Source organism: Rosa chinensis, chromosome 6 (assembly GCF_002994745.2).
Source record: "Rosa chinensis cultivar Old Blush chromosome 6, RchiOBHm-V2, whole genome shotgun sequence".
Classification (NCBI taxonomy): Eukaryota; Viridiplantae; Streptophyta; class Magnoliopsida; order Rosales; family Rosaceae; genus Rosa; species Rosa chinensis.
The window spans coordinates 12467655-12485309 of record NC_037093.1 but is presented as its reverse complement, the minus strand read 5'-3'; the positions used below and the strand labels follow the sequence as shown (position 1 = coordinate 12485309).

Below are 17655 nucleotides of genomic sequence, written 5' to 3'. Positions count from 1 at the left end.
AGAGAGAGAGAGAGAGAGATTCAATGATTTCGATCCAGCTGTTGGAGAATGGAGATAGAGAGGGAAAGAGGAGGAGAGCAGTACTGCAGGAGGTGGTGAGGAACAGAGATAACCTTTTTTAGTTTTCTCTTTTTGACAGAATCACTCAGTGGTCTTCCACCCTTCCCTATGTTCCCCTTTTTAATTCATTAGTTATGTTTGAATCACCTGGGCACTAGAATCTTGGAATAAAATATAGTTTTATAGGATATCTTAGTATTCTTTTTTATAAGTTATAATAAGTCTTCAGTTCTTCATATATTCATTTAAAGGCTATATACTTACTCTCATATATATATATATGATATAAAATTAAATAAAAATTAAAAAATACAAAACCTCCTAGGCGCCTGGGCGCTCCTCCCCAGCCCACAGCCCGACTAGCGCCTAGCGATTTTTCGAACCTTAACCGTAACATGTTCCATTTTTTTCCAACTAACAAAAAGACGAAGACTCTCACCAAAGAAGAAGACTTGCACCAAAACTTGACTTGGAAAAATGAGCGTAATGGTCAGGATGGAAAATGTATCCTTGGAAATTAGAGGTGCCTGCATGATTGACGAAATTGGAAGCTGATTTTCCAGTACTCGAATCTCTGATGTTGATTAATTAGTTGGCAGACAGTGATGAAAACGGAACCCTATATAGAATAAGCTCAACACTAAAGGTTTGCTTCATCCCAAAGCAGAGAGACATGAATTCACTAGAAGTTTCCCTCCTCTGTTTCCTGCTCTATTATTTTCATACCCAACTTCACTGCTTCCCAAATCTTCTTTCAGGTACTGATCAAAGAAGCACATCTCTCTCTCTCTCTCAACCTTTTTATTTTATTTTTTGGTTGGTGATATCAGGGGTTCAATTGGGAATATCAGCAAAGAAGGGAGGATGGTACAACATCTTGAAGCAATCTGCAGCTGATCGAACTAGATTCTTCAGGAATTACACATGTTTGGCTTCCACCACCTTCTCATGCTTGTTCAGATGAAGTTTTATATATTTTGTTACTTTCCCAAAACTCTTTTGTACTTGATTTGTTACCATTCTGTGATCCACCGCGCCTTCAAGATGTTGTACCATCCTCCCTTCTCAATTGCTGATTTTATGATGATGTCACTTTAATTTGTGAGAAGATGAAAAAGACCTACTATTGATGGAATCTCTGGATGAGCAGCCACATTAAGTGAGATGCAGGTGATATACTAAAAAGATGGTTCACCTAGCATTATTCCACCATATATAGTTTATATGATGTTTCTTTAAAATTGGTAATTAGTATATACATCAATTAGTAGGGACAACTACATATTTGATACCTGTATTTTGAATTCGCCATTTTAATTTAGTCATTCATGTGTCTTAACACCCTATTTCATTTAGCAATTATAAGAATCTCCGTGTCAAAGTCACAAAAAAAAGTTTAACATATGAAATTCATAGCAGTGAGTCAGTGACTAACGTTGCAATCGGAAAATATTTTTTGCAGTTTTTGCATTCGAATCGTTAACCAAACTGGTTTGCTATTTTTCCTTTAAGTGGACTTGTAAATATCTCCTTGGTGTTTTGGGTATTTGTTGGTACAATTAGCTGAACTCAACTTTTTTTGAAGGATACCTGCCTGGTAGGCTCAATGATCTCACGCCAAAATATGGAAGCCAGGATGAATTAAAGGCACTGGTAAAAACCTAACATGACAATGGGATACAGAGCATAGCAGATATTGTTATAGACCACAGATGTGCAGAGAAGAAAGATGAGAGACGAATATTGTGCATTTTTGAAGGAGGAACACCCGATGATCGCCTTGATTGGGGCCCGTCTCTTGTTTGCAGCGACGACACAGAGTTTTCTGATGGCAAGGGGAACCCTGATACTGGAAATAGCTGGGGTGGGGTACCTGACATTGATCACAAAAACACAAGGGTCCAGAATGAGCTCTCGGATTGGATGAATTGGTTAAAGACCGAAATTGGGTTCAGCGGATGGCGATTTGATTTTGTTCTGGGATATGCTCCAGAGTTCACCAAGTTGTATGTGGCAAACACAGAGCCTAATTTCTCAGTAGGAGAGTTTTGGAATCCCCTTGCTAAGGGAAGTGATGTGAAACCCGAGTACAACCAGGACAACCAATCGCAATGAGCTTGCTGGATCAAGCTTTTAAAAAATGTTAGGCCCTAGTCTGGCGGTGACCCGGAGCCTAGGAGGAAACTAAGGAGGTTTTTTATTTTTTTTAATTATTTTTATCACTTTATGACATATATTTAATATTTAAAGTCAAACAATTCATTGTAAATAATTATCAAAGTAGAGAAAACATAACCTGGACCTCTCATCTATAATTAGGCCTTAAATCCCAATTAGCCCCCTGCTAATCAAAATCTCCTATCTCCCCACCCTATTGAGCAAAAAAAACCAAAACCAACAAGCCATCTCTCTTAAGTCTCAACTACCTAACCATCTATTCTCCGTGGAAAGCTCAAACTTTTGCATTGCCCTCTTTCATTTTTCAATCCCCAACGCCATCCTCATAGCCTACCCAGAACCCCTTATCACAAACAAAGAAAAACACAATCCTTATTCTCTTTCCCCCATCGTAAAGTTTCAATCTTAGCAGTGCTCTATTTGAAATTCAAACACCCAGAAACCTAAATCAAAATGCAATTCGTATTTCTTCATTTCTGTGTTGCCCAATTCACCAAGTTTTGATTTTGCTATCCAGGTGTTTCTGGAAATCTCTCCACTCTAATCATCATTTCATTTGCAGTGAAAACCCCAAACCCATCAGAAACCGATGACTCCAATTCGCATTCGATCTCAGAACCATCATTGATTCCGATTTCTTCAAGAGAATAGGAATTCAATTCAGAGCAGACGCTATCGCAATCAGAACTGCTGTCGATCGTCGAGGAGACTAGGAGAGAGGTCGCGCTGTCAAGGGGACTGAGAGAACTTTCAGTTTCAGACTCAGAGTTTCAGTGTTTCAGTTGAGAGAATGGGGTCTTGTTTTGTCTTTCTTCGCCGTTTTGATTTTCAACTATAGAAAAACACGAGAATTATTTTAGCGCCCAGCTCCAGGCGACTCCGCCTAGAGAGCCTTGGTGGACGCCTAGTAGCCCAGCGCTTAAGGCAAACACCTTGGCCAAAATCTGAACGGCTCTTTGACGCCTAGTGCCTAGGTGGCCGCCTAGGCCGTTTTTAGAACCTTGTGCTGGATGGATAAAGAATGCAAGAGGAGAGGTTACTGCATTTTATATTACAACTAAAGGGATACTAACACTGCTGTCCTAGGTGAACTGGGGAGGTTGAAGAACTCGAAGGGAGGGCCTCCTGGATTGATTGGAATATCGCCATGCAATAGTGTGACTTTCATAGACAATCATGATACTGGTTCCACACAAAGTGAGTGTCCATTTCCAGCAGATAAAAGTCATTCAAGGATATGCTTACATTCTTACTCATCCAGGGATCCCATCAATTGTAAGTCTTTTTTGTTGAAGAATGTTGACTTTAGTGTGTCTTGCCAAACTAGGATTAATTTTATAGTTGTAATAGGAGAGATTTCCAACTCCGAGTTAGAATAAGAATCCTTGTACTTCAAGATTATGTACTTTATAATTCCTATATATAGTGCTCCTATTATCAATGAATATACACAACTATTCTCCCAATTCCCTCATCAATCTCTCTTAAATCTCATATCCTAAAATACGTTATCAGCAAAAGCCCTAGCCGCCTTTTCAAGAAGCCAAAGTCCCCATTTGCTGCGTACCTACCTCCGTCAAATACAACGCCCCTGCACCATTTACTTTTACCTACCTGCCCAGCACCTGCATGCCTAGTGTACAAGGCCGCCTGCACACATCTAGGATTTAAGCTCGACTGTAATCCTGCCCTCGGATCAAAAGTGCACCAGAAATCCTACACGTCTGCAATCCTACTAGGCAATCGGGATGGCGAAGCAGCCTACAATCCTACTTCAGGATTGATAGCAAGTGGCAATCCTAAAAGCCTACATGCCTGCATCAACATGCGCGTGTATTGAGAATTTCAAGCTCTGAAATTCATAAGTTTTCACAAGTTTTCCCCATTTTTGAAATTTAAATTTTTTTTATTTTCTTCGGGCTCACATAATCCCTTCTCCTACATCCCACCTTTCTTATAACGTGGGTTAGATTCACAAAAGCGGAACCATGGAGAGTTCACGCTAAATTACAAACTAAGAGCGTTCGTAAGCATCAAAACATTACAGACTAAGAGCATTCGTGAGCATCAAAATTTGACCATATAAACGTCATTGTTTTCAATCCAAATCCAAATTTTGAAAATTATCAACAAAGATAGTGGTTATAACACTTTCTCATTAGGCTCATCCAAATTAATTGTGATGTCTAGAAAAGGTTTGAATTGAGGGAACAGTTTTACAAGTGAGCATAACTCCACCAAAATCTTGCCTTACTCTAACTAGTCACAACCAAATTGGAGTTACCGAAAGGATTGATTAACTACTACTTGTCTAAGCTTGATTATCATTTTTAGATTAAATTTTGATTTAGAAACTGTTGTTACGTTTTAATATTTTATTTATTATTGAAATTAAATTTGGGTGAATTTATTTTGTGTTTAAAATTTGAATTTATTTGTGTGTTTAAATTCAGATTTTATTTTGTAACTCATGGTGTTTTTATTTTGATTTATTTTGGGTTTTAATTCTTGTAACCTATGGCTTTTGGTTACTACCCTATTAATAGTAGGGAGTGTCCTAAGAGCCTATAAATAGCACCATTTGTTGCATGCTCAAACACATCATTGCTTTTACGTAATATTGTTACGAAACACTACTATTCGCCCATCAATTTTCTTTCCAAAAATCTCCCAAAGTGTCTTGTGTGTTTTTTGGCCAAAGAAAGGTGTTCTTTGGTGGAGCTTTGGGTTCCTCCAATTTGTGCAGATTGGTGTGAGCCACACAACTTGTTGTTGGGCTGTTGTATCCTGGAGGGGACAAGTCAAGAGATTTCTGGTGCACCGGCATTGTTCCGCAGAGGGCTTGAATCTCCTTAAAGAGAGCGAGATACCTGCGCCTCAGCCTTTTGTCAACGAGTTTCTCATATAGAAATTATAATTTTATTGTAATTTCACCCAACAATTTTAAGGAGATTCAAAGAAGATGGAGCGTACTTAAGAGAACCCGCTTGACAATGTGGGAGATCTCAACAAGCCTTTCCGCTTCAAAGGTGCACATTTCAAGAGATGGAAGGGAAAAGTTCTCTTCTACCTTAATCTTCTCAAAGTTGCCTATGTGCTAACGGAGAAGAATCCATCAAAGAAGAGTACCGAAGGCATGAAGGATGATGAACTCCTTGCTCATGAAGAAAAAGTTGAAAATTTTCAAAAAGATGAGTATAATTGTCGGTACTATCTCTTGAACTGTCTTGCTGATCATTTTTATGATTATTATGATACAACATACTCTTCTATCAAGAAAATTTGGAAAGCATTACAGAGCAAATATGACACCGAGGAAGCTGGTGCGAAAAAATATGCTACAAGCCGTTTTTTCCGCTATCAAATGGTGGATGGCAAGTCGGTTGCGGAGCAAGTCCAAGACTTCCAAATGATTGTAGCTGAAGTTACATCTGAAGGTGTCAAAATTGGTAAAAATCTAGTGGTGGCTGGTATCATTGATAAACTTCCACCTTCATGGAAAGAGTTTCAAAAATCCATGCGTCATAAATAAAAGGAGATTTCCTTGGAGATCTTGACGACTCGCATCCGAGTTGAGGAGGAAGCAAGAGGTCAAGATATTCTTATGCAAGATACAAACAATGATACCTCCAAGGTAAATTTAGTATCTTCCAATAATAATATGTCCAATGGTCATTTTCATAAAAATTCTCTTATGCAGCCAAAGAAGAAAAATATGAAAAAAGTTGGTAAACCTCACCAACAGAATAAAGGCAAACCAAGCTATGTGAATAAGAACCAATATCCTCCTTCAGAAAATAAGCAACAATATACTTGTTATTATGTTTGTGGCAAAAGTGGGCATATTGCTCGAAATTGCAATTATCGAAAACGTGAGGCTGTTCCTCAAGCTCACGTCACTGAAGAACCATATGTGGCAATGATAACTGATGTAAATATGGTTCAAAGTGTTGAAGGATGGTGGGCAGATTGTGGTGCTAATAGGCATATCTGCTATGATAAAGATTGGTTCAAGAAATACACTCCTTTTAAGGAGCCCAAAACAGTTATGCTTGGAGATTCACATATTACTCATGTACTTGGAACTGGTGAGGTGGAACTCAAATTTACTTCTGGTAGGGTGCTAACTTTGAAAGATGTGTTGCATACACCCTCCATGAGAAAAAATTTAATGTCTAGTTATCTTCTTAATAAGGCTGGTTTTAAACAAACTATGGAATCTGACCAATATGTGATCACCAAAAAAGGTGTATTTGTGGGCAAAGGTTATGCTTGTGATGGCATGTTCAAATTGAATGTTGAGAACAATAATAAAGCATCTACTTCAGTTTATATGCTTTCTTCTTTGAATTTTTGGCATGCACGTTTATGTCATATAAATAGTAGATATGTGGGAATCATGAGTAGTTTGGGTTTAATTCCTTCAGTGCAAAAAGATTTTGAAAAATGTGAGACTTGCAGTAAAGCAAAAATTACTAGAAGGCCTCACAAAATTATTGAAAGGAATACCGAGTTATTGGAATTAATTCATACAGACTTGTGTGAATTTGAGGGAATTTTAACTCGTGGAGGTAACCGGTACTTTATCACTTTTATTGATGATTGTTCTAAATATGCTTATATCTATTTGTTGAAAAATAAAAGTGATGATTTTGCCAAATTTAAAGAGTTCCTCCTTGAGGTTGAAAATCAATTCAGTAGAAAAATTAAAAGACTCCGAAGTGATAGAGGGAGAGAATATGATTTTTCTGAATTCAATTCTTTTGTTCAATCTTTAGGAGTGATTCATGAAGTTACTCCACCTTATTCACCTGCATCTAATGGTGTGGCAGAAAGAAAAAATAGAACTTTGATTGAGTTAACAAATGCCATGTTAATTGATTCAGGTGCTCCCTCTAATCTTTGGGGTGAAGCAGTTTTAACTGCTTGTTATGTGTTGAATAGAGTGCCACATAAAAATACAAAAATTACACCATTTGAGGTGTGGAAGGGGCATAAACCAAATTTGGGTTATCTTAGAGTTTGGGGTTGTCTAGCTTTTGTGAGGTTAACTGACCCTAAAAGACTAAAATTAGGTGCTAGAGCTACTAGTGTTTTCATTGGATATGCTTTAAATAGTACAACCTATAGATTTCTTGATGTTGAAAATCATGTTGTGATTGAATCTGGTGATGCAATTTTTCATGAAGAAAAATTTCCTTTTAAATCAAAAAATAGTGGGGGTCAAGAATCTAGAGAAAATATTTTTTCACAACCTAGTTCTTCTTCTTCTAATTTGCATATACAAGAAACTAATGAAAATGAACCTAGAAGAAGTAAGAAAGCTAGAGTTGAAAAAGATTTTGGCCCTGACTATTATGTTTATAATGTTGAGGAAAATCCTATTTCTTTACATGAAGCTTTATCATCACCAGATGCAATTTTTTGGAAAGAGGCTGTAAATGATGAAATAGAGTCTCTAATTTCTAATAATACTTGGAAATTAGTAGATTTACCAACAGGTTTTAAAACCATTGGGTGTAAATGGGTCCTTAGAAAAAAGCTCAAACCGGATGGAAGTGTAGACAAATATAAAGCTAGACTTGTTGCTAAAGGCTTTAAGCAAAAACATGATCTAGACTTTTTTGATACTTTTTCTCCGGTTACAAGGATTACATCCATTAGATTATTGATTGCTATTGCTGCAATTCATGATTTGATTATTCATCAAATGGATGTGAAAACAGCTTTTCTAAATGGTGATTTAGATGAAGAGATCTATATGGACCAACCAGAAGGTTTTATAGAACCTGGTCAAGAGCACAAGGTATGTAAGTTATCTAAATCCCTTTATGGTTTAAAGCAGGCTCCTAAACAGTGGCATGAAAAATTTGATTCTTGCATGATTGAAAATGGCTGTAAATCAAATGAATGTGACAAGTGCATATATTATAAATCTTGGAAAAATTCACATGTTATTATAAGCCTCTATGTGGATGATCTCTTAATTTTTGGCTCAAATTTGCATGTAATTGATGAGACAAAAACTATGCTTAAGAGCAATTTTGATATGAAAGATCTTGGTGAGGCTAATGTTATTTTGGGCAAGAAAATAACAAAAACATGTGATGGTATTTTTCTTGATCAGTCACATTATATTGAGAAAATGTTGAAAAAATATGATTATGTTGGCCGCAAGCATGTGTCTACTTCTTTTGATTCTAGTGTTCACTTATTTCCTGTTGAAAGTGAAAATGATGTGATTAATCAAAAGGAATATTCTAGCATAATTGGCAGTTTGCGCTATGCAACTGACTGCACTAGACCTGACATTGCATATGCAGTTGGAGTACTTAGCAGGTTCACAAGTAAACCAGGTAAAGAACATTGGCATGCAATTGAGCGTGTTGTGAAATATTTGTTTGGTACTAAAAATTATGGATTATTTTATAAAAAAATATCCTGCTGTACTTGAAGGCTTTTGTGATGCCGATTGGAATACTCTGTCAGGTGATTCTCTCTCTACCACTGGTTATATTTTTTCATTAGGTGGATGTGCTATTTGTTGGAAATCAAAGAAGCAAACAATAATTTCTAATTCAACCATGGAAGCTGAACTTATTGCTCTAGCTTCAGCAAGTGAAGAAGCAAATTGGTTGAGAGATTTATCGCATGAAATTCCCTTGTGGGAAAAACCTATACCACCTATATTGATTCATTGTGATAGCACTGCAGCACTTGGTAGAGTAAATAACCGTTATTATAACGGTAAATCCAGACCTATAAGAAGAAAACACAGTACTGTGAGATCATATTTGAGTGATGGAATTATTAATGTGAATTATGTTAAATCATGTGATAATCTTGCAGATCCTTTAACTAAGGGCTTGGCAAGAGAAAAGGTCTGGAATACATCGAGGGGGATGGGATTGAAGCTCATATCATCATGAGCCATATATGAGGACACCCAACCCGGTGATTAAAGATCCTAAAAACTGGGTTCAATGGGAAAAACGAATCATAAGGTGGCCGTAAGAAAAATGCACTATATTTTCTTACTCATCCCTATGATGTAAGTGCATTAATCTTGTAACGTATATGAAGGTTGAGTTCACTTAAAACTCTTAATAAAATATGTAGCTCATATGAGTGGGATGTCATAGTTACAAGAGCATCCTTGACGAATTTTGCCTATATGAGTGTGAGAGTGGGGCCGCTCTCTATAAGAATTGGGCTTATTCTTGAAATATACTCATGAAAACCGGGATAAGCACAAGGCCGTAACGTGCTGGCTAATAAAGCTCATATTAACACCTTAATTATTATGTGTGAGCAGTAGTTCTTATTTTCCCTTAAGCAGTTGTAGTTCAAGTCTGAGACCACTATCAACTCTGAAGTAGGGATTGCTGTTTCACTAAGTGAAGGTTCAATGCAGAGCACACCTTCATGACGCATAATGGTTTGTCTTTGGCCGGTAACTTTGGTTGATATTTGTTTTTAAAATATTAAAATGAGTGGGGGAATGTTGTTACATTTTAATATTTTATTTATTATTGAAATTAAATTTGGGTGAATTTATTTTGTGTTTAAAATATGAATTTATTTGTGTGTTTAAATTCAGAATTTATTTTGAATTTTATTTTGTAACTCATGGTGTTTTTATTTTGATTTATTTTGGGTTTTAATTCTTGTAACCTATGGGTTTTGGTTACTACCCTATTAATGGTAGGGAGTGTCCTAAGAGCCTATAAATAGCACCATTTGTTGCATGCTCAAACACATCATTGCTTTTACGTAATATTGTTACGAAACACTACTATTCGCCCATCAATTTTCTTTCCAAAAATCTCTCAAAGTGTCTTGTGTGTTTTTTGGCCAAAGAAAGGTGTTCTTTTAGTGGAGCTTTGGGTTCCTCCAATTTGTGCAGATTGGTGTGAGCCACGCAACTTGTTGTTGGGCTGTTGTATCCTGGAGGGGACAAGTCAAGAGATTTCTGGTGCACCGGCATTGTTCCGCAGAGGGCTTGAATCTCCTTAAAGAGAGCGAGATACCTGCGCCTCAGCCTTTTGTCAACGAGTTTCTCATATAGAAATTATAATTTTATTGTAATTTCACCAAACAAAAATTTTGACGTAATCATTGGCTTTCATTGAAATAAAGTGTCGATTTTGATTAGAACTTTATTAATTCAAGTATGTTTTCTGGAGAGCTAAAATACCTCGTGGCTAGTGCTACTACACACACCATACTTCGAAATAGGCAGTTATTTTTTGCGATGACACCTTCTCAATCTTCAGTGACTACGATGGCAGGGTCATCTAAATTAATTCATGGTCGAGGACCAACTCAATTCTTGTTGCCAAATGGCACAATCATTCATGTCACTGAACCTCTCTACCCTCCTAGGGCCGGAAGAACCCTTTTGAGCTTCAAAGATATACGAGCCAATGGTTCATGTGGAAACACATTGTGAGAATGCACAAGAGTTCCTTTGCATCACCTCTAATGACTACAGACATAAACGAGTATTAGAGAAACTTATGTGTCGCTCTAGTGAGTTGTATGAAACTACTCTTTGTATTCAAATCATTGAGTCCAACCATGTCATGAGAGATGACACATATAGGCTTTGGCATGACCATCTGGGACACCCAGGTCGTGACATGATGATCTGTATATTAAAGACTTCACACAGACATCCATGCATTCTTCAGAACGAAGAAAAGTAAGAACCAAAAATGGGTTCGAGGAGTTCCATCTGCGCCTCACGGCGCCATAACTGTGCAAAACTGACCACACATGGTCGGCGCCGCCTACCCCTCGTGGCCACTATATAGCATTGACGCCATACCCCCCAATTTGCCTCCTCTTGTTACTTCTAAAGTCACTTGTGACTTCATGGCTCAACCAAAATCCTCATTGGTTGTTTCTAAAGCCCATCTTTCATTCTGCAAAGCCTGCTCTTCGACAAAATTAAGATCGAGAGCATCCTATGCAAAGGACACTAAAGAAAATATTTCATTCTTAAAAAGAATCCAAGGTGATATTTGTGGACCTATTCAACCACCCTGCGGACCATTTCAATACTTTATAGTGTTTGTTGATGCATTGACACGCTGGTCACATGTCATACTTTTGTACACAAGGAACGCTGCATTTGCTAAACTCCTAGCACAAATTATTAAGTTAAGGGCTCACCACCCTGATCAACCTATTAAGTCAATATGTCTTGACAATGCTGGGGAGTTTACATCAAAAACTTTTGATGATTATTGCATGTCCATTGGGATTGAAGTTGAACATCCAATTCTTCATGTTCACACCCAAAATGATTGCAGAGGTTGCCATTAAATGACTAGAAATGGTTGCTAGAGCATTAGTAATGCACACCAATCTCCCTATTTCTGCTTAGGGCTATGCAATATTGGATGCAGCTATGCTTATTCATTTGAGACCCACTACCACTTAACCCTTTTCTGCATCCCAGATGGTTACTAGGTATGAGCTTGATGTCTCACACTTACGCATATTTGGGTATGCAGTTTATGTGCCAATTGTGCCACCACAGTGCACCAAAATGGGTCCTCAAAGACGATTAGGCATTTATGTTGAATATTATCCGCTACTTAGAACCCTTGACAGGCGATCTCTTTATGAAAAACTTGACATGCAGCTTATGGATGTGGTTACGCACAAATTATTAAGGTCTACAATTTGGTAGTTTCTGAAAAACTTGACATGCAGCTTATGGATGTGGTTACAGCATGTCTCTATGGGGATCTAGATTCGGAGATATATATGAAGGTTCCAGATGGACCTCAATTATCTAAATCAAGTGGCTCTAAACCACGGAGCGTGTTTTCTATAAGGTTAAAACGCTCACTATATAGATTAAAACAATCCGGACGGATGTGGTATAACCGTCTAAGTGACTACTTGATTGTGAAGGGATATATTAACAATGAAATATGCCCATGCGTGTTCATTAAAAGGACAAGTTCTGAATATGCAATTGTAGCAGTTTATGTTGATGACATGAACCTAATTGGAACTCTAGATGAGTTAAAGGAAACTGCTAAGTACTTGAAATCCGAATTTGAGGTTAAAGATCTTGGGAAAACACAGTTTTGTCTCTGACTAGAACTCGAGCACCGTAGTGATGGGATTTTGATCCATCAGTCAGCATATACTCAGAAATTACTAAGGTGCTTTAACGAAGATAAAGTAAAGCCTGTGAGTACTCCCATGATTGGCCATAGTCTTGAGCCTGGAAAAAATCTATTTCGTCCAAAGGATGAGGACGAAGAATTATTGGAGGCCGAAGTGCCCCATCTAAGTGCAATAGGCGCAATATTTTACTTAGCTCAATGCACAAGACCGAACATCTCATTCACAGTAAACTTGTTAGCTAGACATAGCTCTGTGCCAACACGCCGCTATTGGATTTGTGTAAAGACAATCTTTCGACACTTAAAATGTACGATTGATATAGGCTTGTTTTATTCCTACAAAGAGAAGATGATCGATGGAAGAATGAGATCAGACCTCATTAGCCAAAGTATGGCCGCCGGCCATGTCGCGGCCGGCGTCCTCCTCCTCCCATCTATCAGAATGATGATGATGTTTTGATGGGTTTCACTAATATATATATATGGTACCTCTCTGACCCTCACAAAGGTCGGTCCCAAACGGGTTATATCTTCATCATGGGAGACATCGCAATATCTTGGAGGTCTACAAAACAGAACCTTGTTGCTACTTCCTTAAATCATGCAGAGATTATTGTTCTACATGAAGTTGTGCGTGAATGTATATGGCTAAGGTCTACAATTAGACATTCGTGGAACTTGTGGTTTGAACTCTACCACATATGAACCTACATGCATTTATGAGGATAATGCAGCTTGTATTGAACAAATGAAGTTAGGTTTCATCAAAGGCGACAACACCAAACATATATCGCCACAATCAGTAACAACAATCACTGCTAAAGATTTAAGTGAATCAAATCCAATCAGAGGATAATGTAGCGAACTTATTTATTAAGTCGTTTCCCAAATCCACCTTCAAGAAACATGTGAAGAGCATTGGATTGAGAAAGTTATCCGAACTTCATTGATTGTAATAATCAAGGGGAGATGTTAACATCAGGGGGATGTTTGATGTCTACATGTTTGATCTTGAAGAGTGAAGGACGTGTTGTACTCTTCTTCTCCTCCTCAAGGTTGTTTTTGTCCCACATGATTTTTATTACTCGAGCAAGGTTTTTAACGAGCCAACGATCAAAGCGTCATCACCAAATTTGAGCGGCACAAGGGGTAGTGTTGAAGAATGTTAACTTCAGTGTGCCTTGTCAAACTACGATTAGTTCTATAGTTGTAATATGAGAGATTTCCTTTCTCTGAGTTAGAATAGGAATTCTTGTAATCTAAGATTATGTATTTTGTAATCCCTATATATAGGGTTCCTATTATCAATGAATACACACAACTATTCTCCCAATTCTCTCATCAATCTCTCCTAAATCTCATATCCTAAAACATTTTTCATCTTCTCACAAACTAAAGTGATATCATCATAGTTTTATCACTTGTGGTGTTTATAGTTTTTGTATATCTTGTAACAGTTCTACGACCACTTTTTTGACTGGGACCGGGGCTTGAGAGTGGAGATCTCGAAACTCATTGCGATTAGGTCTAGGAATGGGATCAAACCCGACAGTGTGGTGCGTATCCTAGTAGTTGATCCAGATCTCTATGTAGCTTCCATAGATGACAAAATCATAATGAAGATTGGTCCAAGATATGAGGTTGGGGACCTTGTACCTCCAACATTCAAAATTGCAACTTTTGGATTGGATTACTATGTTTGAGGGAGAAAACAGCATGAAGGTCCTATTTGTTAGCAATGAATATTATAAAATAAATACTAGTAATTGATGTATATTGCAAGTGCGTATCAACAAGTAATGCAAAGGTTTTTTACCATAAATTTTTTAATTTGTCTTCAATATCTTGTACTTCCTGAAATGCCCTTAAGTCGGATTTAGTGTTTTATTTTTCTTTTTTTGCTCTCCTTGAAGGCAGCTTCTTCGTCCAAAAGATGGATATCAGCCTGCTCTAGACATTGTGGAATATCTATTGTGGTCTCTTTAACAGAATTTCCACAACTCCACAATCGCAAACAACACAAGCGATGTGTGCGGATGTTGATATATTTCAAGTTTCTGCAGTTGAATATATTAATATCATGGCAACTGCAATTAGTAATATACAACGATTTAAGACTCGAACTCGAAACTTCAAGTTGCAACATCTCTGAGCCATTGAAATTAGAACATGCAGATAGTGACAGATACCCAATGGAAGGGCATCCGGAAATGAAACTGGACAAAGTCTTGGAAGTCAGTTGCACACTCTCGAGGGACATAGTTTTCAAAGACGGAAAGATCTCAAGGTCATCACTAGTATTGCAATCCACCTTTACTTTCAAAAACTCCAAATTTAAGGTAGTTAAAGATTTTGCAACACTAGAAACTTCAAGTTGCAATATCATCGAGCCATGGAAACTAGAATATGAGCATAGTGACAAATACTCAATCGAAGGGCAACCCGAAACTAAAAAGAAACAAAGCCTCTGAAATCAGTTGTACACTCTTGAGTGACAAACTTTTCAAAGACGGAAGGGTTTCAAGGTAATAACTAGTATTGTCATCCACCTTTATTCTCACAAACTCCAAACTTAAGGTCGTTAAAGATTTTGCATCAAGAAGGGTCTGAAGTGATAAACAGCAAAGGAACGGCCTATGCTTAGGTCTTAGGCTGATGTCTAATACTTTGAGGCTTCTCCCAACTGCAAAACTCAAAACACTTATTTACCACAGCAGAGTCTCTTACTATACTGAACGTAGTCATGCGAAGCCTGAACTTTTCTAAGAGCTTCTTGTTTTTTGCATTCCGGAAATACCTATCCAAGATGTTGATGAAGTTTGTATGTTGAAGTTTCTCAAGCTTATTGTCACCATCATGCGCCGGATCGCCTTCATCCAAATCTAATACAGAGAGGGAAAACCATACAGCTTGCCATAGCTTTGAAAGAGAGCTCATTCGGATGGCAGATTTGGTGGGAAGGAGAGGGAGAATTTGATGGATAACATCATCCACGGCCATGGGGTTCTGAACATGATGATCTTTCTTTCGCTGGCTTTGCTTTCTGATCTTTTTAGTTGAGTTAGGTGTAAGATCAAATATGGACATAACACATATCATCATAAAGTAATTGATGATTAGCTTAATATCAATCCTAGTTTAACATGGATACAAACAGTAAATCAATACTAGTGACTTAATGAATAGTGTATCAATTCATTAAGGATAGTAATCCATTGCTTAGTCTACAAGGAAGGCTACAAGTTGTGATACATTAAGAATCTAACTAGGAAACCTAATCCGATGAGTAATGCTTTAATGGGAAGCTTCTTGAGGGTTAAGTCACCTATATATATACAGATGAATTGGTCCCTGATTACTACCACGACTATTGCATAAGTTCTGTCCATTGAGAAGCAAGTTGGTAAGTAACAGAAGGCCATATTCAGTGTTCGTGTTTGCAGCTGCATAAGATGGAATCTATGCCAGTGATTGCTGAAGGTAAGCCTTAATCCCTTTTATGATTGTGTGCATATATTGTGAGCATGTAATTATGGTTTTACAATTGGTATCAGAGCATAGGCTCACAAGTATCAAAATCGTTTTAGGGTTTTGCAAAACAAACACAAAAAAAAAAAAAAAAAAAAAAAAAAAAAAGGGGTTTTTGCTTTACGGACCAAGTCACTGATCAGGTAACTGACCATGTAACTGGTCATGTAACTGATCAAGGTAAGTTACTTAAGTCAATTGCTGCATCTGGTTAAATATCAAGTTCACGCTTCCGCTGTGATTTTTAGCAGCAAATTGGGGAAAAAGCAAAAACAGGTTTTTCTGTGAAATTGATTTCGATTCATAGCATGATAATTGAATTTTGATTGTGCTCAAGAACACTAGTTGCATTCCCGGCGTGCGTTAGGTTAGAGTAGATGGTGACCGGATGAAATTTACAATTTCTTGATTGTTCTGTGGTTTATTGGAATCGAAACAATTTTGATTGTGCTTGAATATGCATGATGAATTGATTGATGATATGGTATTGTATCTGTGATTGTGTAAAAATTGCATGAAGAACAAAAATCTCCCAGATTTTGTTTACACATTATTAAAATTGACAGATACGAGAGCTTAATTTTCTTACAAGGATGAATCTGGGTAGAATATAAAGTTAAAAGCTCATGGGTTTTGTGGTTTTCTGTTGGCATAAGTGATTATGATGCACAAAGCATTCTTCATTGATGTTGGCAGAAAACGATGATCGGGTCACTGACCATGTAACTGGCCAGGTCACTGACCATGTAACTGGCCAGGTCACTGACCATGTAACTGGCCAGGTCACTGACCATGTAACTGGCCAGGTCACTGACCAAGTAACTGGTCAGGTAACTAATCAAGTAACTGATCGAATAACAAAACTGAAATTGTGTTTTGTGTTTTAAAACTATGCCTCAGTTTTATCTTCCAAAGAAGTGGTCAAGTATGGTTTTAGAATACAAAACAGCAATATGCGTGCTTGATGAAAATAAATACGGATACTTAGAAATTTTTCTTCTGTCTAAAGATGTGGATAAATTTCTTTGGATAACTTGTTTTCATTGAACATGGTATATTGATAAAGAACTCCAGGATGTTATGCTTCTGCTCAAAAGTGTTGCTTAACATTATTTTTGGTTATGGACTGATATGAATGCAAGTATGGATTGTTTAGGTTTTCTGTATGTTCTTGTTTTGGTTGCTTAAAGCTAAATAAAACACAGAAAACTTAAAGTTATTTTCTTTACAAATTGAGAACTCACACGAATTTTTGTTTTGCTCCTTAGGTAACTCTTACATGAACTTGAACAGTGTCTTGATGCTAACTGGAACCAACTATAGAGCTTGGCTAGATTCTGTAGAAAACTATATGGGAATGCATGAGAATATAGACTATTGCTTTACTGAGGATAAGCCTATAGAGTTGAATGAAAAGAGCACCAAGAAAGAAACTGACCTTTACAAGAAGTGGCATAGATCCAATAGAATGGCTAAGAATCTCATTCGTACCTCTATGTCCAAGACTGTCAGGGGAAGTATAGAAGAACCTGAGCTAGCATCAGATTTTCTGGAACTCATAGGTGCTAAGTTTAAAGAAAGTGAAAAGGCAGAAGCTGCTAGGCTAACCAAGGAGTTTCATGATTTGAAGTACATGGGTTCAGGGGGAGTTAGAGAGCATATTATGAAGATGATCAATATAAATGGCAGACTCAGGGAGCTCTTGATGGGGGTTAGGGATGAGCAGGTAGTGCATTATGCA

At 37.4% G+C, this 17655-nt stretch overlaps 1 pseudogene; it reads left to right on the top strand.

Moving 5' to 3' along the window:
• Nucleotides 1–546: 546 nt before the first annotated feature.
• Nucleotides 547–14089, top strand: LOC112170831 (annotated as a pseudogene).
• The last annotated feature ends 3566 nt before the right edge of the window (nucleotides 14090–17655 follow it).